At 35.5% G+C, this 20892-nt stretch overlaps 1 long non-coding RNA gene across 1 annotated transcript in view; it reads right to left on the bottom strand.

The window, feature by feature from the left end:
- Positions 1–601: 601 nt before the first annotated feature.
- The window catches only part of LOC129021915 (uncharacterized), a 30394-nt gene continuing 10103 nt past the window's right edge, over positions 602–20892 (bottom strand). The window contains exons 4-5 of the long non-coding RNA XR_008496174.1: positions 16673–16901; positions 602–949 (exon numbers count right to left, since the gene is read on the bottom strand). This is a non-coding gene — a long non-coding RNA (uncharacterized LOC129021915). The remainder of the gene's footprint in view (positions 950–16672; positions 16902–20892) is intronic.

Raw genomic sequence — 20892 nt, forward strand, 5'->3', positions numbered from 1 at the left:
GTAACGAGATACAAGCAGCATTGTTTTCATATTCACATGAGAATGTGTAAAAGAGGAGAAATAAATGTTTCGTTTTGTTTTGTTTTCCTGTGCACAGAATAGCCACTTGGGCACTGAGGGCTCCAGAGAGGTCTCTGCCACCTGTGGTCTTTCAACAGTGCAAATATCAGCAATAGCAGCTTCTGGGGCTGACAGGAGGGTTGTCAGGGACAAGCAGGAGATGGTTAATAGCAAATCAAGCTGATGTGTAGAAGAAAAAAGGAGGAAAAAGTTTTGAATTCTCATACTAACACCATATCAGAGACACTGACAGAAGACATCACTAGAGCTGTTCCAGAAGGTAAACAAAAGAAAATGACAGATGTCACCAAACAAAAAGCTGACAGGGCTCACTTCTGAGTACATCTGAAGCACCACCTCAAGATTTCCTTTTGCAAGAAAAGCTGTCCTAAATTAACAATGGGATGAAAGTTATACCCATTTTAGAGATGAAGAAATCTTCTGGTATCTTCTATCTCCAGAGTAAAGCTTCTCCCTCTCCCTTATATGAATTATTTTTTAATACACTTTTACATTTACCTTATAGCAGAATGAATGTTTATCTAATCCATTTGTCACTTTATTTATGTGATGTCTTGTGATTTCAGTTTTAGTTAGGAAGTCATGATACAAAGCTTAATCTCCATTAACTGGGAGTAACGAGGGACAAGGTAATTGAGGATGAGGCCATAAACAGCCTCAACTTAGAGATAAAGCATAAAGTAGGTAGAAAAAAGATGAAGAAGAGAGATGAATTTACAGTTCACAGTGACACACTGTCCTTTGGACTGGCTTTGGTGTACAGAGGGGGTCCTTAGTATCCATGCCTATGCTTCTTGATGCTGTAGTTGACATGCAAATACAGATAACTGACTGAAGATGGGCTCTCTGGATCCTCTCTGTGGCATATCTGAAACATGAAGACAGAGAAATAAAAATCTTGAAGTCACTGGAATTGAATCGTATTAACAGCAGTGCCTAGTGACAGACTAAGCATCTGCTTGGAGAACCAACAAAGCAGAGGTAGTGAAAATTGGCAATATTTGTGATAATAGAACATCAAAATCAATCAGAATAGTAAATATTTAATTTCTATCTTCTTCTCTCCACAAATAAACCAAGGTGGTAATAAAATAAAATGAGAAGTTTTTGAGCTTTATTTTATTCTTTTATTGATAGGGATATATATGGTAAGACTATACATGTAAGTTTTAAATTTCACAGAGGGTAGTCAGTGCCCTACATTTTTCAAAGCTTAGTTCCCATAAACTTCTTGTTCTTCTTTTCTTAGTTCTTCTAAAACTCTAATCATTCCTTCAGTTTAGGTCCCCATAGCCACCTTAATTCCTACTCTTTCTGAAGTGCAATTATCCTCTTTCCCTTTGATTCTCTGAACTCATCTGGTACCTGTTTGGAGGTTCCAAAAACAAATGGAGGTTATATTAAGAACCTCCATTATATAGTTATATTAACAACTATAAAATCAAAAGTAAGAAAACATAGATCTCTTACACTTATTCAACATCCTAAAAAAGTGCTTTCATACCACTATTTGATTCTTTCCAGAACCTTAGGAGACACAGATATTATTACTTTTGTTATCCAGATGAATAAATGTATCATAAATAACAACGATCACATGTTTAAACTGTAATACCTAAAGTAAAAACTAGTTTGGTGCTTTGTCAAATCAAACCAGCTGGCTTGGAAAGCTGATTGAAAGTAAAGAATATAGATAAAAAGGTAGAAGAAAGACATACAATTTGGAGTCCAATTCAGACAAAGCCAAAAATTCAATATTTTAATTAAATTAATCTGAGTCTATTTCTGTTGTTTGAAAGTAAAGTAATTTCTAATAAGAAAATAAGGTAAATTACATCAAATAGATCTAATGGATTTTTTTAGTGAACTTCCATGTGATATTTATGAACTTGTTTATTAACTGTAGATGTTATCCAAAATGATGCCTATACAATAATTTAGTCATTCTAAACATCTCACACATTGTCATGTTGGAACCAAATAGCCCAAGCTTCTCCTTACATCTCTCTGTAGCTAGTGTTTGCTTCTGATTCAGTAAAGGGTCTTGAGAGAGTGATGAGAAGCACATATATGGTTGCTGATAAGAATGGGCCTTCTTACCTTCCAATTAGTATAACACAAATGTATTGGTTGTTATGTGATTCCAAACAATAGATACAATCTAATGTGTATAATTCTTACTGATTTTTAGTCACTTATTTTGAGAAATGTACTGTTTTACTTTTTCCATGTTTAATTCACAAATTATTTAATCTTTTCTCTATTATCTATCAGTACTCCACCAAACCTACAAACCCACCATCAAGAGTTAACTAGTTTAACTCAAAGATGAGAGTCATTTAGGCAACTAGTAAGTGATAACAGAAAGTGTAGAGAATTAATACCCCTATTTGAACCCCCTGTTCCAGCTAAGTGACTATAAACAGATCTTCCAATAGGTAAAACCTAACCTATGGAGAACTGTTTGCCTTCCTCTGAATCTGGGATACCTCGTTTAATTTTCAGTAACCCCATTTCTAAGAATTAATATCACAGATTTTCTTCCATTTCTTATAGTCTTATATTTTCTTATATTTCTTTTATTATTCTTCTTATATTGTCCATGATACTGTGGGAACACTCCACAAATAACTCTAAATAATTGTTGGCTTTCTCTTCCTTCCTAAGAAACATCTTCTTGCTTCTAATAATGCAAACTGCTCCTGATTTATAACCTCAGATACTTTAGGTAATACCAGTAACTTCAGGATCAGTAGTGCCTGCAGAGCATAGCCTTGTTAATCAGTCAAAATGATTTCATGTGTTTTCTTAGCAGCATCAGAAAGGACAAAGGATTTATGGGTAATATCATTTTATGTGCCACTGTGGTGTACAATATTGTCATAATGTGCTAAACCAGCAATGGTCTTCATTGATTTTAATCATAGTCATACTCACCTCACTCTCCCCTCTGTGCTACCCCTCCCAAAAAAGATAAAAGAAATCTGAAGACATTTTATATAATCACTTAAAACACTTTTAGTCATTACAAGTTTTTTAATGCTTTTATAGTTAACCAGGATAAAGTGCCACTTCTCACAGATCATATGTCTTTCTCACTAAAATTTCAACCAAAAACACTTAAGGCTATTGAAATATGTGCATTTTAAAGGTGGAGGAGGATCTTATAAATAGCCACCAGTGAAGAGACTTATTTGCCTCATTTTTCCGGGAGTATTTTGTGTGTGTAATTTTATTCAACAGAGAGCTTACATTTTTATGGTGATTCATTCACATATCAGAAATTCAATAAAAATCCCATAGCCAAGAAGATAGACTTACAGGAAAGGAGCGAGGGAAAGATAAGCTTAAATTGAAACATGTCAGAGCATATCAGGTGCCCCTCCATCACCCTTTGCATGAGCCAGCCTCGCTTCTCCAACAGACTTGATTCAGGAAAGGAGAAAGCTAAGCCCTCATCTACCGTTCTCAGTATGAAAGAGAGACATCCATTCATTTGCTTAATCAAGCCATCATTTGTTCTTTCATTCTTTCAACATTTAGCCAATGCACATTCATGGAATCACATCTACATGCCAGGTGAGATGCTGGAGTGAGATGTCAGAGGCTTCAATTTCGCAGTCTTCTGCGGAAGTTAGATAAGAAGAAATAATAATGTTAGTAATATACACAAACTACTGGTACCCCAGAAGAGGGAGTGGTCAGCTCTGGTGGATCAGGTTTAACAGAAAACTTTTCCCGGGACATTGTCTTACCCACTACAGTATCCTCAGCACTTAGCATAGTGCCTAATACCCAGCAGATCGTTGTAGTGGACACAAATATAGCAGCCTTCTGTCTCCCAGAAATTCCCCTGACAGTCATGTCATGTAATCCTCCTGCCTTGGCCTCTGCTACCTACCCTCTTCTCTAACTGAAAGGTCTAAGTGATTAGACATTTGATCACTACTGGGGCAATCATAATACTCTATTCCTTGGCCACAATGCATGGGCAAAGAAAAAGCACATGGCCCAAGCTGTAAAAACTAAGGTTCTTCTTGGTTACTCATTTATTCTTTATTAACTTTACGTACAGAAAGAGAGCCCTTTCTTTTCAGGTTTCTCTTATCCTATACCCAGCAACTACATAGTGCTATGGTTTGAATGTGTTCCTCAAAGTTCATGTGTTGGAAACTTAATCCCTAATGCAACAATGATGAGAAGTGAGGACCTTTTAGCATGAATCGGTAATGAAGACTCCACTCTTACGAATAGATCAATGCCATGATCAAGGGAGTGGGTTAGTTCTTGAGGGAGTGGGTTTCTGATAAAAGGGTGAATTTGGCTTTCTTTCTGTCTTGCATTCTCATATGCTGTCTTGCATTCTAATGTGCTCTCTTGCTCTTCCACCTCTGCCATAGGATGACACATTATGAAGGCCCTTGCAGGATGCTGACACTATGCTCTTGGATTTCTCAGCCTCTAGAACCATAAGCTGAATAAATTTATGTACATTATAAATTACCCAGTCTGTGGCATCCTGTGTGGTTATAGCAGAATAAAATGAAATAAGACACAAAATGATAAACATTTAATGAGTTCTCAATATGTATTTGTTGAAAAAAAATTGTGTAGTTGTGAAGTTGGTGGAGTGTGAATCTGGAACGTCTAGGTTTTGCACCTTTTGAAAAAGCCCATTCTAGGAAAAGGATGATGAAAAGTAGACGAAAAGTACAAAGAAAGGAGGAGAGAAAGGAAAAAAGAAAAGAGTCCCAAAGGCATTTATGAGCCTAGTTCTACCATATTTAATGCCCTCTTAACTCCTTGCCTTCCCCACTAACATGTTTTAATAAACTAATTCAAGTTATTGGCACCTGGAAGAGTCCTAACACTGTATTCAATAAGTAGTTGTTGAAAGAGTGACTGAATGATAATTGAATAAACAGTTTAATAAATGAACAAATGAAGCACATCTCTGCAGAGGGTACTATAAGCCCAAAACAAGCAGATGTGCCACAGCATGGTATGCTGGATATGATATTTTGGCCCGCAGTATCTATTCTCACTCTCCATTTTTATCTTCTATGTGTACTGCAGGGGCTAGAAACTTCCTTGAAACCAGAAGTCTGTGAATTAAATTCAACTAATGAATGATATACAGGTTTGACAGGCTTGAAAGGGTGATCTGGTTGGGATATTGTTGCTTCTGCTGGTTCTGGGAATTAAGGTGGGAATAAATACAAGCACTGAATTCCCAATTTTGGTCAGAAACTTTATGGGTGTGAGAGACAGCTGTGGCAATTGCAGGGGGAGTAGCAGCTTCCTTAATCTGGCTCACAGTTTTTACTGACATGCCCTTAAAATTCTAGCCTGATGGGACTCCCCTGAATTCCTCTTCTTTAGCCCTTCCTACAGAGTTGTAAACACTCAGTTACTTTCTAATAAAACACCTAAAAACTTTATGTTGCCTGTTGTAAACACTGAATTTCTTTCTTTTAAAACATCTGAAAACTTTCTGAATCCTGACTGATGGGCACGCAGGGAATTATAAAAGGGTAAGTGTTGGATCTAATACAGTGGTTCTCAGATGAGGGTGAAGAGCAACTTTGCCCCTTGGAGAATATTTGGCAATGTCTGGATATATATATATTTGTCATGACTTGGGAAGGTGGTGCTACTAGCATCCGGAACCTAATGGGTAGAGGCCAAGGAAGCTGCTAAACATTCTGCAATGCATAAGAACATATAGTAAAAATTATCCAGCCCAAAATATATTAAGAATAAGGGTGAGAAGCCCTGGACTAAAGCAATTTTCAACAGGTTGTAGCTACAGGATTAAACTCTTTATTATTAGGCAAGACCAGATTGTGAAGTGCCATATATGGTGCTCGAAAGAATGGGCAGATCTCATTCTCCCTCTGACATCTCACTATTGGCCTTTTACCGGGTTTGGAAGGCTTAGGGCTCTAAATTCTGTTTTAATGTTTAAATATGAAAAGATTGCACTATTTTAATTTTCACTATAGAGATGTTCTTAAGAATTTCTCAGTCTTGGGACCAGCAATGGTCATTGATCTTAGTAAAAATTGCTTATAGGTATTACATATTACACTATAATGATTATGTTGTCATAAATGTCTTCAACCTAGAGGATCTCTATAGAGACATCATGCATGCATGCTACCACTTTGATAATGGTTTAGAATTATTATCATTCAATGGACATTTATTAAACAATCTATGAAAAGACATTAATTTTAACTCATCACAAGGCTACAATGACCTGAAAAAAATAAATGGTTTAAAGCATATGAGATCAACAAATATAACAAAAAAAGAGGCATTATAAACTTCCTGTATATGTATTCCAACCCCGATATTTTTTAGTAAACACAAATGAGCAAATCTTGAAGCGACATGGGACTTTCCTGATTGTTTATCATGAAAATGATTCAAGGGTTAAAAGAGGGTTTCTATTTGATAATCTATAATTGCTGATCTTACCGAGGTCAATATAGAATGATGCCAGCACAATGATACACAGGACAACTGGGACCAAGAAATTTGAGAAGGTACAAATAAAAACTAAAAAAAAAAAAAATTTAATTTAAATTTTAAAAATGCATGTCAAAAATGAACTGTTAAATATTCATTTTGAATGACTAAGATCACAATGCTTTCTGTGTGGTACAGATGGCACAGGGATTCAGGGCAAACAAAGCAACAATTTCTGCATACTTGTAGCTGCTCAGTCATAATAGCCAGAGGCCCCAAACTCCAAGGCTTTGAGATGATTCAACTAGATCTCTTCTGCCAAAATCCACTGGATCTGTAGAGCTTCCATCACAATATTGAGGGTGAAGGGATAGTAGGAAATATGGGTTGCCTTTGCTTTAACATCCATGGAGAAAGCTTTAGTTATTGGAAAATGACCATTTAAATTCCAATTAGAGATTCATTTATGAAGGAATAATGTTTTTGCAGGAAAGGAGGAACAGACAAAAATTTCTTACATAGTTGAATCCAAAAATTTTAAGAAAAATTAAGCAAGTGGAAAATTGTGCACATTTTAATCAGGCAGAAATTGTTAACTGATTACAAGAAATGGTCTGAGATGTTTAAGAAGCAACCTGGTTTTTTGTTAGACACAGGGGTATGACCTTATCACTTGGAGCTTATTCTTTGCATAATGGCTTGGAGAAACGAAAGAGCGAAATGGCGTCATCTTTCTCCCTGTCTTACTGTCAGGGGAGAGCTAATACTCATATAGTATAATAAAAAAGAGTATTAAACTGCATCTTTGAACAATCAAAAACAATGCACTAAATGAATTCTGAATAAATGGCCAAAAGCTTTTTTTTTTTTTAACGGAGATCATTTTACCATTTGCATTGTGTCAGAATAATAGACCAGACTTCCCATTCTACAGACACTTGATTGAATGCCTACTATGTGCCATGTACTATTAGGTGCTACAGAAAAAATGCAGAAGTCAGTAGAAGAATGCCTTTGTTCCAAGCCTAGTAGATAAGATGAAACAAGAAACAATGTAATCAAAGTCTGTATATGGCATCAGTAAAAGAGTTTTGAGCAAAATTTCAGAGACTATATCATCATGGGTTATAAATCTGGGTGGGTTTGATGGTGGAGGATGGTAAGAAAGGAATTTTAAAGAACTGGAAGAGCTTGAAATGACAGAAATGGGAGAGAAGTTTTTGTAGAAAGAGATCAGTAATGCCAAAAGAATAGAAGACAGAAAAGATATGGGCACGTGCATGAATTAGTAGGTAGCCTGGTTTAGCTGGAACTAGTGAAACATATAGGGAACTCGTTGAAAATACGTCTGAAAGGGTTAAGCCAGAGACAAATGGACTTCAAGAGCTATAGCAGGCCTTGGAAATCCTCCATTACACTTAAGAAAATAAAGACTCAAAAAAATTAATTATGCAATATGATACAGCAAAGTGATGATCCTAGTAGCCAAGGATATATTATTTTGTGTCTCCTGAAAGACCACTTCCATTGTTCATTCTATGTATTTTGCAGGGTAATCTGGGTGTTCTTAAATGCCAAGTAAAGGAGGTTGTACTAATTATTTAATGTGGTAAGTCTTATAGAAGTACTAAATATCTTTGATAATGGAAATGAATCTTGAAAAATAGAAAAAGGAGAACAGAAGAAGCCTTTTGTAGAGATGTGGTTGATGATTAGATTTTTTAAAAACTGGGTGAACCTTCCAAAGATCTGCTTACCCTACGCATAGACATAAAAACCACCTTTCGTATACTTCAGTTTTTGCTTCACCAGTCTTTAACAAAGCTGTGAGATTATGCATTGAAAAATCTGTTGCAGAAATTAAAAACATCTCGATGGAAGATTAACAGCCCAACTGATTATAAGGATTTTTGCTGAAATATGGCCTGGTCTTAGTAATTCCTGATTTAATCATAAGTGTATGAAAATCTTAGGTAAACAAATCCCTAAGACGATTATGGGAGAATTCCAGCATTTATTAAGACAGTCACAGTTTGTAAACTATATGTTTTTGAAACAGAAAAAAAGTTTATTATATTTTAATAAGGATATCCATTTTGAACTCATAATGTTCTCCAAAACATAACAGCATGCATGGCATATATATATATATATATATATATATATATATATATATATACACATTCATGCAATTTGTCATGAATTTAAATAGCAATGAGTAAAATGTATTACCAAATTGGAATCTGACATAAATTAAAACTGAATGGGTTAAAGAAAATAATTTCGGTCTCAGGCCAAAATAATGCTCAAATACAATTTAATATGTATTTTGATTTTAATCTCAAACGTTATTGCTTTATTTCTCTGGTCTTTTACAAAAGCAGATAAATCAATGTTTCATATGTGGCCTTTTCCCCTAGCAATCCCTAAAAAAGCTCCTCCCATTTACAGGCCAAGTTCAATTACTGATTTTCATATCTTGCTTCTCTTTTGAAGACATAATTTATAAGGAAACATATTAACAAGCATTTATGTTGGGTACAACTAAAATGAACATTAAAAGGTTTACCAAACTTCACACCATAATTTCAGCAAGAAACCTTGAAACTAGAATAAAAGTATTCATCATTTTAATGATCAATGCTGTTTAAAGTGTGTTGCATCATTATCTCCGTCACTAAAATAATCTTGTAAGTATCTATCATTATGTCATCCAAAGACTGAGTTGCTCAAAGTCATACATATTATCATCAGCTTTCACCTGGCTTCAGGCTCATACTCCATCCAAACCATTGCCATACTGCCTTCCATCAGAAGAGTAATCAGGTGGTTCAGTGGCAAGAAGAAACATATTCAAGACAGCTCATGTGGAGGAGATTATACACAATGAATACTATTCAGCCATAAAAGAATGAAATAGTGTCTTTGGCAGTAACATGGATGGAACTGGAGGCCCTAATTTTAAGTGAAACAAGTTAGACCCAGAAAGACAAATACTACATATTCTCACTTAGAAGTGGGAGTTAAATAATGAGTACATGTGGACATAGAGTGTGGAATGATAGACATTGCTGACTAAGGAAGGTGAGAGAGTGGGAGGGAATGAGAAATTACTCAATGAGTACAATGCATGTTATTTGGGTGATGGCCTAAAAGCCCCTGATTTCACCACTACATAATCTATGCATGTAAAAAATTACACTTGTACCCCATAAATTTATACCAAAAAAAATGAAAGGAGATTAGGATTAGTATGGTTATAAAAGAGAAGAGGAAGCTGCACGTGAAAAGCCAAAGTTGGCAGCAGCCATGGCAGGGAAGGGCATGTAGGTCGTCTATTCAGAACTTGTATTTGATGGGGATCCAGACACATAGCATAATGGCTAAGATCACAGTCTGTGTAAAACAGCTAGATTTGAGTTTAAAACTCAGGTCTCCTCTCAGATGGTGTGTAATCTCGGCTGCTTGACTAATTGTGTAAGCAATCATTTCTTTCGTAAAATGGGGATAAAGCAGTTTTCTTGAAGATTGAATGATGATTAAATGAAGTAATGCAATAAAACACTTATTATAATGTATCCATAATAAATGCTTAAAATATGTTATTGATTATCAATGTATAGTCTTTTCATGATACAGTTTTCTCACAGTATTTATGCAGGATTGCTTCCAGGACCCCACAGATACCAAAATCTGCTGGTGCTCAAGACTCTTATAATAACCTTATAACCTATGCACATCCTCACGTATACTTTAAATCATCTTTACATTACTTATATCTAAAGTAATGTAAATACTATGTAATTGTTGTACTATATTAATTTTTTATTTGGATTATTATTTTTATTTTTTCCCCAAATATGCAGATACAGAATGCATGGATACAGAGGGCAGACTGTATCTGATTTGGTGTCATCAACCTCCCATGATAAATCCAAAAATATCCTTCACAAACATTTGTCTACTAAAAGGAAACCACCAAATGTTGCCTCTATGGGAACTTCTCTGTATCAGTAAACTGTTTTTTGTCTTCATTCAACCAGTAAGAATTTATGGAACATGCATTTTATTTCCAACACTATGCCAGCGACTGTAGATTATGGATATTTAAAATATGTTTTTTTAATCTGGAGGAGCTTGCATAATAAGAAGGTAGAAGAAAATGAAGGTGGCTGCTATGTGGTTGCATTTTGTGTCAGGAAAAACTAAAAGCCAAATAACTCGTTGGACATCTACCGCATTCCAAGCATGATACTACAGATGGTCCCTAACTTGCAATGTTTCAACTTAACGATTTTTAGATTTTATGATGGTGCAAAAGTGATATGCATTCAATAGAAACCATACTTGAATTCTGAATTTTGATCTTTTTCCAGGCTAGTGATAGGAGGTACCATACTCTCTTGTGGTTCTGAGCAGCGGCAGGGACCCGCAAATTCCAGTTAATCCTGTGATCACAGGGGTGAGCAACCGGTTCTCTACTGTGTTGCCAGATGATTTTGCCCAACTGTAGTCTAATGTAAGTGTTCTGAACTCATTTAAGGTAGGCTAGGTATTCAGCGGATTGGCTATATTCACTAGGTTGGGTATATTCACTAGGTTGGGTATATTAAGTGCATTTTTTACTTACAGTATTTCAGCTTACAATGGCTTTGAAGGATTGTAACCTTATCAAGAGTCAAGGAGCAGCTGTAGATATTTCCGTGCATTGCTATCAGAACTTAGTCCTTAACAGACCCTCATGAATAAGGCTGTGATTTTTGTTCTGATAACAAGTAAGGAAAATGAGCTCAGAATCGTCCAATAGCTTTTCCAAGTTCAAGCATTTACTAAGATGACAATTCATCATCGAAACACTCACTCTGAGCTCTTTCCATGTACAATGCTTCCTTTCCAACTCTCCAAACTGTACTAGTTTTAGTTCTAATAAAATGAGGACCAGAAAGTGATTTTTGGGTTTAGCAACAATAGATTTATTGTTGACCGTGATGAGGACAGTTTAGTAAAGGAAGATGCTAGTGGAAAAGGGGTGAAAAATGGTAGTTGGAGAGGGTATAAGTTGAGGGAGAGATTGTTTTAATTTCTATTTTATTAGGTCTTTCTATAGCAATGAATACTTGATTTCTTTTTCCTTTTTAAAAGCATCTTTTTTTTTTTTAACCACTAGGTCTCAGACTTTGAGGGCTTCTCTTTTGCTGGTTATCCCTTAAAGGTTAGGGCTCTGGGATACACAAAATCCATGCTCCAGTGAGATGACTTAACCCTGGTTCTACCTGAGATTTTATTTCATCTTTCCAAAAATATTTTGAGGTAGGTGTCACTTTATAGATGACAAACAAAAACAAAGAACTCCTTGAAGCTCAGAGAAGGTAATTTACCTAAAGTCATGGCTAGTAATTGATGGGTATAAGATTGGGATAAAGGTCAGTTTGACAACAAAGCCATGTGTGCTTTTTACCATACCAACTTTTCAAGAGTTCCTAAGGCATGTAATTAAACATGGGCCACCTACTTGGGATTCTCGAGACTCACACTGGCCACCACCTTCTACCCCTTGACTACTAAATCACGGAGGGTTAGTTCTCAACCAGCACAACCTAAACATTAGGGGAGATCAGAACTTTGAATATCTGCTCAAGCTAGCTCTGTAAATGGCCAAACAACCATATCTAAAGAGCCCCAAGTTTGTCTCCACATAAAATCTTACACCTGGCTTATAGGCTACTACAAATCTCTAACTCTTGAAAGAAGCACAAAACCAAAGACACCAATAGGCTCACTGCTTGACTGTTGAATCTAGAGATCATTTATAAATCTGCCACATGTTGTAAATCTGACTGTAAGCTGTTCAAAGTTAGTTACTCTTGAAGATGAAAAAATTTACCAGTCCATCAAAATATTTGACCAGCCTTGCTTAGCACTTCAGTGATAACAAAGGAGCTAACATCCAAACTATTATTTTCCTGGGTTGCATTCATGGCACTGACAATAATATCTCCTCTGTGTTCTGAATTCTTCCCACACGTATTACTTTTGATCTTCAAAGGTACAAGGTGGTAAGTGAAATAGTACATGGAGTACAAGCAGTTCTCTACAAAAGTCTTTTTCAGAAGCTTTAATTTTTTCTTGCCTTTCTTGGTTTTCATAGTAATGATTGGAATAAAACAGAGACACTTTTCAGTGATAGAATTAAGACCTCTCTTCAGAGTAAATCCTTCTTTACTTTGCCTCTTTCAAGTGCATGAAAAGAGCTGCTAGACAAGTTTATTTAATCACTTGGAATACGTCATGTTAACTCAAGGAAGAAGCAAAGTGCCTGAAAAGCCAGGATAAACTGTGCATAACTTTTTTTTTCCCCTCACAAAATCTGGTTCCAATAAAAACCATCTTTACTGCCTGAGGCTAATGTGTAAGTTAGTGAGAGATTACGGTCTGGTTTTTATAGCATTTTATGTAGTATTTGACAATCCATAGGGACCTTGCCTGTTAGCCCTTTACAAATATAAAATGTAATTTTAAATTTCACTTCATCATGGTAATAGGCTATATAAGCTTTCTTTCTAAAGCCTACAGACCATCCTGTCACCTCAGGGAGCCTCAAACAACCTGACTTAATCACCTCTTGGTGACTCATTGCACTCTGCCCACTCTTTTAAAAATATATAAATCCTAATTATTTTTAAAACCCTTTTAAAATGAGCAGTTTTTATGTACACACTCAGGCTAAGTGTGCACACACACACACACCCCCCAGATAGGTAGGAAGACATTCTTTGTCTTTGAACGATTGTATTTCTTTCCTATGTATATTCTCTCCTATGCCCTTCCTTCCCATTTGTAGTAAAGTCTCTTTAATGGAGAAACTTGGTTCAGGCAGGCAGCTAATCAGCCAGATCCCTAATGGGAAAATAAAATAGTGGCAATCACTTGTAGTGTGATCCTAAGGTGCATACAGTGTAACTACTGAGGCACACAACCATCTCAAGAAGTAGATGATTTTGTTGGTCAGTTAGTAAATAGATGAAACTATTTCTGATAACATTTTATAGATGAGGGAAGAGACTTTCAGAGAAATTGACCTGTTCAAGATCTCAAGGTCAATACTTAGCAAGAGGTGACATTAGGTCTTCTAGTATTTAGTTAATCCCTACAATATACCTCACAGCCATCAAAATTGTTAAGTAAATTCCATACCTCCTAAACAGGTTAGGTCTTGTCCCTATTGGAGTTATTTTTCATTTAATTAGATACTATATTTAATCAGAACAATTAACGGTTAATACCAAGGTACTTATTATTTCCTATAGTGTGATACTCTATGCTAGGCACTGTCATGGCACTTCCCCTGTATGAGCTTAGCAATAAGATAAATGTGCCCTTTGCAACTCCCATCGTTCCCAGCCCAAGGTCTAGGATTGCAGTGCTCTCAGGCCAGATTCCTCCCAGGAGCCTGTGAACTCCACAATCAATCCTGGAGCTCAGAAAAGCCATTTTAAAGATGGGCCACATTATGTAATCTTGAAACCTGGGGTTACTAGTCCAGCATTTGCTCCATCTTAATGCCACAACTTCTTGGACTATCTACTCTGAATCTAATTTTACCAATTTACAGACTGAACAAGTAGAATCCCACTCCAGCTAGTCAATCTAAGTTTTAGAGTGTCAATACCTCAAAACCTACCTTAAGCTGTTCCAAAATCTCAAAAACAGAATTCTAGTACACATCTAATGAGCTGATGGACAGAACCCTCTATTTTTTTTTCTGATTTGCTTCTTTGAATGCGAATGCATTATAACTCACGGCTGAATACTTCCATAAAGATAATTACATATGGCAAGACAGAAAAACTTTTCGGAAAAAAAAAAAAAAGACATTCCCTTGAATATGTGCCTGAATTCATTTACAACTGTTGCTGCTTTAAACACTTCAGGCAGAATAAGTGGATGGCACTAAACAGCTTAGCTGCAATTATTATGGAATGTCTGAGGTATAATTTCCCCTGCGGTTTTGTTAGGCGTACAAAATTCATAATTCTGATTTGTGGCAGGTACTTATTACCCATCACAGGTGGGGATATGCAAATATTATTCTAGTAGGGGTGAACAGCCTTTATTTCCACATTCAGCTATTAATGAGATTTGTGAGTCTGGTACTCTGGGGCCATTTAATTAATTAGATGGTACAGATAAAATATAAATTGTTTTGTAGGCTACAAAATTCCTGTCCTAGGAGGTGTAAAACTGAAGCTAAACTAACTTAGTGTGGATTGATTTGTTGATTTTTATATAGCTCCCAGTAAATGTAAATCCTGCTCATTATTTTACTGTATTAATTCTACTCATAATCCTCACATTCTCTGAGTTTCATTAAAATAGATGTATGTATTTAACTATTTTGTTAAGTGACTTTATCACTCAATCTCCATGTCCGTGGTGATAAGCCCTCTACTATACATGGAATGAACAGTATAGCAGATCTTTCAAAAAGTTTATCACATTCTTAAGTAAGAAGTTTTGTTGTTAATTTATAATATTATCTACGTGGAAATAATATAAACCATGATAAACCCTGTGGAATTGCATGACATTTAATGAGTTTTATTGGGATTAGTCAAGAAATAATGCAACCTCTACAATTACATCCACAAAAGAGAATGTTTCTCATGCATTTGATACCTGAGGGAGATGAGTTTGCAGTTATATAATCAATGGCAAACAAGTTTAACTTTTTCTTTGTCTTTATATGCTGGGCATTTGGTGCCTAGCAGGACCATGACAAGAAAAATTTGGAAACTTCCACTGATAACAGTGGAAAAAAGTGCTGTGATTAATTAGTGATGTCTGCCATGGGCATGTCATCAAAGAGTGGTACTCTTTGTGCTAGATATTTGCCATCCTTTGTTCGTCTCTTTGATGACAACTCAATTAAAAGCCTTTAATCAGATTGATGACATCCTTAATTTGACAATTAAGAACAAAATTGTGCATATTTCATTTCATTCAGAAGATACTTGATTCTTAAAGTTATTAAATTGCTTTACAAGTCCCATTTCCTAATAAAAACTTGAACATGTTTTCTTCTATTTTACTTTGAAGCTAGAAAGTAATTATGCAAATAATTATGCTGAATATTTTTCTAAGTTAAAGTTGTGCTTACCTTAAATTTTATTTTGGGATAAAATACTAATAACTTTCTAAAATTGAAGTTTGGCTAAGTATAATAATTTCTCTTTTCTCTGAGCACTATGTTTTATCTTCTTGTAGCCTCCATGCACCCCTATCTTTCTTCATTTTTTAATGAAAAGCAAGTGTATTTCTCAAAAGAAGCACACTTTTAGCATCTTGGCTAAATAAAAGAAGGGGTATGTAAGAAAATGCAAGAGCTGGAGAACAATTTCCCAAAGGAACTTAATAACTACATTTAAAATAATTGCAAAAGCAGAAGCCCACACATCATGTTGACAACCTTGAATGCAAAGCAAAATACTTTAATGTGGAGACCTGAGAGCTTTGTGTTCCAGGCCAGCTTTTAGAAAATGTTTTCAAGGATCTTCTGTTAATCTCCATAAAAAGCCAGGAAAGAGTAAACTTTATCAATTTAATAAGAGATTTATAAGGTGTTACAACCATGTATTCTCTATCTCTAAGGGAACAAATTAAATGAAAGGTGATAATTACTCAGATTCAAAACATGTTATAGAAGGCAAGACAAAATTAAACAATTAGAAAAATATTATTAGTGGGAAAATATGCTGAATTAACAAAAGAATTATATACTAAAAGAATTGGCCAAGATAATACTACTAATATATTTAAATGATTTATACAGATAATAATGAGATGGCCTACCAATGGTGTGCTTTTATAAAGTGGAATTCTTTTGAATTTGCAACACTGATAGTTAAAATAGCTAAAAATGATGGAGCCTAAATTATTATTATAGAAACAATTTGAAATATATTTTTGATCCCAATCTGGTAAACATGTTATACATACAATAGGAAAATCGAGAGAATAAAGATGGAACAAATGCACACTGCATCAACTGTGTGCTTGAAAGATAAGTCCTTACTTTTTTCTTTTATAGTATACTCATAAAATTACCTCAGAGATGCACTTAATATTTTGTGTTATGCAGGTTTTTCCAAAGTTTCAGGCCTTGGTAGCACAACCACTCTGCAGTTGAAGTATTTGGTGATAAAGAAAGAATATTTATTTCCTTTCAGCTCTTTGGAGAACATCCAGGGGTCACATTGAAGTCATTTGATGTGTGGACAGAAGATAATGAGCAGATGTCCCTTGGTGGCAGAACTTTTAGGTGGAGGTAAGGACCTGGACTTACCTTGCTGAGTTAAAAGAAATAGTAGAACTGGGTGATGATACATGACTCTATGCATTTGTCAAAACTCATTGAGCTGTATATCAAAAAGAGTAAACTTTAACGCATGCAAACTAAGAAAACTAAAACATCAACCAGCATCTGGAAGGGCAAATTAATTAAACTGTTAAAAAATATATGATATATTTGCACTGAATGAGATGGAGGTAAAGAGAGCTGACCTATGTAACTTTGGAAAACAATGTTTTGACTGTAAAGCTAAACTTTAAATGTAAATTATAAATGAAAATAGAGAAACTGTAGAGTCAAGGAAAAAAAAGGAATTTTAGACCTGGTGTGATGGTTCACGCCTGTATTCCCAGCATTTTGGGTGGCTGAGGTGAGGAAATAGCTTGAGCCCAGGAGTTTGAGATAAGCCTGGCAACAGGGTGAAACCTCGTCTCTACAAAAAAATACAAAAATTAACCAGGTGTGGTGCGCATCTGTATTTTTAGATACTTGGAAGGCTGAGGTGGAAGAATCAGTTGAGCCTGGGGCTGAAGTGAGCCATGATTGTGCCACTGTACTCCAGCCTGGGTGACAGAGTAAGACCCTGTTACATAAACACTGTACTCTGTTTTCATTTTCATGTATTTTTCTCATGGAGGTACATGTTAGCCCTTCTGAAAGGCTAATATATATATAGGGATTAGGTAAATAAGTAAAAGGAAGATGGATATTGGGTGTCACCTTTCTCACTGTTGGAGAATAAAGTTATAGATTAGCAAGAGGGGAAGGCTAAAATAAACTCCATAGTAGTGGATCAGAGTTGGAGACATCTGTGTGAACTTATTTTTAGCTTACTATAGATACAAATGGATGGATACAGAAACAAGCATAGATATTCATGTACACATAAATTAGTATATATAAATGTACTACATACATAATATACTATATAGTGTGTGTGTGTGTGTGTGTGTATATATATACATATATAAACTAAAGATATGCATGTACACCTAAGTTAGCATACATAATAGTTGTGTTGGTTGAGAGGTCCTAGAAGCAATGATAACCCAGTGGCAGTGAGCACAGACAGCACCTAGATCTTGGTTTCTAAATACCATTTTACCCAAGTAAACCAAGGCTCTTTGAAGAAATGGTTAATTCGAGGGTTAGGGCAAGAAAAATACAAAATGAACCTGGAATATCTTACAGTGGCAGAAAGTAAGAAAGTGGAAAAAAAAAAATACAAAGGATAGAGATGTATCAAAGGGACACAGAAGCCAATTGAAAGAATTCCCAATGGCAAAAACTGGCACAATTTCAACTAAAAAATAAATAATATAATATAAAATAAATATTACAAGTCTATTTGGATATAAGTAAATGATGAGAAATCATCTTTATTCAAGAATTGCAAATAATGAAGCTTAGTTATCCCAAATAAGCTCTCTAAGAGATGAAATTTAGTCTTCCCTACCCCTTCTTCCAAGAATGGGCTAGACTTAGTGACTCACTCGCAAAGAATAGTGAATGGATAAGAAAGAAGAGTACAATTACAGTGAAGAGACCTGGCAAGCACTGCTACCTCAACCTGATAAAGGTGAATCAGTGATCTTATGTGCACATGAAGTGCCTGCTAATACAGTGGGAGGAGTAGGGCACTTCACCTCTGTGGTAGTCTTCTAAAAACTCATAACCGCAGTCTAATCATGAGAAAAACAGTGGATAAACCAAAACTGAAGGACATTTTACAAAATACCTGACTGATACCCCTCAAAACTATCAAGGTCATGAAAAACAAGGAAACCCTAAGAAACTGTAACAAACCAGAGGACACTGAGGAGACATGGCAACTCAATGGGATGTGATACAATTTGAGCAATGATGTAAATACTATAGTATTTTACCATAATTAGATTGGTCTTAGAACAAAAAAAACACAGAGGAGTCACACATCTTTTCAAAACCTCTTTACATATATTATATAATATATTCATTTATTTTAATGTCATACACATTTTTATGATTGTTGTCAATTTTTGAAAAAATTTTTTCAAATATTTTCATAAAAGAGCTGCAAGATTTCAGGGCATTGAGATATTCTTGTGTGGTGATTACTCTTAAATACTCTTGCAAGCATATAAAATTTGAATTGTTCAACTTAACCATTCCACAGTGTATATATACTTCAAAACATCATGTTGTACATGATAAAAAAAACATGATTTTATTTGTTAATTTAAAAAAACATTAAACATTTTTGAATTGAAAAGCATTTGAAACACTGTTAGAAACCATTTCTACTGTGGGACAGTTAACAACAATTGAACTATACAAGGAAGTGACTACACGTCTCATAAATATATCTCCGCAAATCCAAACTAAATGTTCCTTCAATCTTCCTATTCTAGTCGCAATACATTCCCGTGGAGACATTAATGCCTCCTTATGCATAGGTAAATGAGTTTGGGGTAGAGGGTAAGCAATGTGGAGAGTCAGTAAGGAAAAAGATTGATTGTAGCTAAAGCGTTTGCACTTTTGCAAATTTTATGAAAATATATGACAATACAAAGATAATGCTAGGTCTCTTCCAAGCCCTAACATCTGAATCTGGTGATAAGACAACAGGATTCAAACGTGGCCATAAGGGTAGTGATAAAATTCTTTAGGCCTCAAACCTAAGCAGCAAGCTTCATGCAGATAGCTGATCATTGGGAAATCAGCACTAGCCTAGTCAAATGGTAATCTGCACCTTATTTGTTTCCTTGCATATGTTGATTCCTTGTATGCCTTTCAGTCAGGAACACAGAAGTGGGGGAGAGAAGACAGGTGAGCTGAGAAGTGAAATTCAGGAAAAGATTTCAGCGACTTCTTGGCCATAAAAAAATCAAATTTTTTTTTAAAAACAATTACATAGTACATCCGTGTTCTAGGTGCTACTCTCAGAGCTTTATCGGTATTACTTCATGTATTCTTCAAAACAACTCACTGGGTTAATATCATTATCACCCCATTTTTTAGATGAGAAAACTGAGTCACAAGGAGATTAATTTGCCCAATTCACAAAGTAAGTGGTAGAGCCAGAATTTTAAGATCATAAACTTCACCCTTACCTTATACAATTGTTTAGAAAGGTGGAAGGGGAAAATTAAAGGAGATATGAATAAAACAGAGCAACAGTTGCAAAGAGATGACCAGTAGATGGAACCTGACCCTCTGATTTGTCTACTAGTCAATAAATTCACATTAGAATTTGAATACCTTTAGGAGGGTCATATGTTTCAGTTTGGTGAGTCTCCACAACTTTTTGAGGCACTGCCCTGCCACTTGACATAGTAATATTGCTTGTCTGGTCTCAAATTGTTTCAGTTGCATACAAAGAAAGAGAAACTAGAGTCTGATAAGTGGGGAGATGGAGGAATTATGGAAAAGCAAGGAGATGACATAGATGAGAAGAGGGTAATAGAGAAGCCGCATTGAACTAAGTGACCCACCATGTAACTTTATCAACTAATAAAAGTTACACGGAAAAAAAAAAAAAAAGTTTTCAAATCCTTACATTGCTTTCCCTTAAAATACGAGTGGAAAAAAGGGAGAGGAAACCAAAGATGCATTCTGTTCTCTCCTCTTGCTCAGTTTAGCCTCATTCTACAGATACTATAGATGCAGATCCAGAACAGAAATAATTCCCTCCAACCTTTATCCAATTCTCTCTGGGACTCTCATCCAGGCTTTAGACCAATTGGGTCCTTTTGTGTTTTGGACCAACCTACAGCCATCTGGAAAGGATTCTCTGAGCCACAATTAGTAATTCTCTGCTATGAAATCAAGTCTTCTTCCAAATAAAATAGAACATAGCCCAGCCTTCAGTCTGCTAGAGCAGATCTTCGTATAGCGGCAAGCAGCCCTACCTTTAAGGCCCATCCAAACTGGAGCATGTGAAGGAGGAGAAACAAAAATAAGTTAAAATGAAAATTTAAAATACCTAGTACTCTAGGCTCCATATCCAC

The sequence above is a fragment of the Pongo pygmaeus genome, chromosome 1, assembly GCF_028885625.2.
Source record: "Pongo pygmaeus isolate AG05252 chromosome 1, NHGRI_mPonPyg2-v2.0_pri, whole genome shotgun sequence".
Taxonomy (NCBI): domain Eukaryota; kingdom Metazoa; phylum Chordata; class Mammalia; order Primates; family Hominidae; genus Pongo; species Pongo pygmaeus.